Here is a 1,594-nt window from a genome sequence, read left to right as displayed (position 1 = left end):
GGGAGAGAGAGAAAAGGGAGGGAGACAGAGGTGAGAGAGACAAGAGACAGGAGGGAAAAAGACGGGAGAGAAAGAGAGGTGAAAGCAAGAGAGAGAGAGAGAGAGAGAGGGAAGAAAGCAAGAACGAGAAAAAGAAAGTGGGGAGAAAGCAAGAACAGAGAAAGAGAGAGAACGGAGAGTAAGAGAAAAAGCGGGAGAGAGAGAGAGGTAGAGAGAAAGAGCAAAAAATGAGGGAGCAGGGAGTGAAACCTAGACGCGTTCGTTGATAGAGTGAATACGTTATACTTCCAAAGTATAAAGGAAGTTAAAAACGAACAGTGAATCTTCCTCTCACACATTCCCCTGCACCACGACCATCACAATAAGCCAGTTAGTATTCCATTAAAAGAGAGCCAAGATGTGTTATAGGAAGAAAGTAACAGCTCAGTTTACTTGAGACAGAAACAATTGATGGGAACAGAGTGAACGTCGATTACTTACATTTCCTGTCACGTGGGTTGAGAGAAAGCAAAGTAGAAGGGCTTTATTACATCGTCTAGTCTTCTTGGTGTTGTTGTAGTGCAGGTTTAGCATTGTTCTTTTAGTTACTGTACAGGTTCGCTTTGTTGCAGCAGAGCTTTTGTTTTTACTACATTTTACTTTACACGATAGCGTTTATCATTGCTGTTGTCAATGTCAATATCTTTTGGTACTGTTGTTATTATTGAGGTGACGGCGGCGGTGAGGGTTCGCGCATCATTTCAGACGATGACCGTTCAAGTATTGGATCAATTGATTTCACACGTTAAATTAACTTGCTAAATGACCGAGTATTCCAAAGACACACGTTCCTTTTAATCTAATTCTGAAAGCAAGTTAGCGTTTCAATCAACCAACCAATCAATTAATATATATATATATATATATATGTATATATATATATATATATAAAACAAATAATAAATGAGTATATGCATATATACGTACAGGTATGTGCATACCTACGTCTACCTGTATATATAGGTGCATATCTGGGTACAGGACATTGCAAACAAAACGTAGACAAGAAAATAATAATAACCAGAGTACAGAAAACACACAAGCCACATAGAGAACATTTTCCTTCATCAGCTACCCCCATTTTAACACCGGCATATATATATATATATATATATATATATATATATATATATATATATATATATATATATATATATAGTTGAAGCATACAACACAATCATACAAAATCTTTCCTCTTCTCACTCAAGACACGAAAATGAACAGCATCCTAAATACACATAAACTCCTCAAATGGAAAAGACAACAGAAATCCCTCAAGAGACTCCTAACAAATGCAAAACTAGACTCAATACATACACCAACAGTCAAAAAATGCAGATGGCCAGAATGTGGTGCATGCCCATACATACTCGGAATTCACATTCCAGCAAAGAGTAACATTCTCAGTTAAGGCCAACTTCACATGTGCTTCCTAGAACCTTATCTATGTCCTAACCTGATCAGGTTGTGACCACAATTATGTGGGCCAAACGAGCCTTACTTTGTACTACACCATATATATATATATATATATATATATATATATATATATATA

At 36.6% G+C, this 1,594-nt stretch overlaps 1 protein-coding gene across 1 annotated transcript in view; it reads right to left on the bottom strand.

Annotated features, from left to right (window-relative positions):
* LOC106879216 (band 7 protein AGAP004871) overlaps positions 1-1,594 on the bottom strand; it is a 61,539-nt gene that overhangs the window by 48,609 nt on the left and 11,336 nt on the right. The window lies entirely within an intron of this gene.

Source organism: Octopus bimaculoides, chromosome 22 (genome assembly GCF_001194135.2).
Source record: "Octopus bimaculoides isolate UCB-OBI-ISO-001 chromosome 22, ASM119413v2, whole genome shotgun sequence".
In the NCBI taxonomy this organism is placed as follows: domain Eukaryota; kingdom Metazoa; phylum Mollusca; class Cephalopoda; order Octopoda; family Octopodidae; genus Octopus; species Octopus bimaculoides.
The sequence above is the reverse complement of the archived record's forward strand: the minus strand, read 5'-3'. Positions and strand labels throughout refer to the sequence as shown.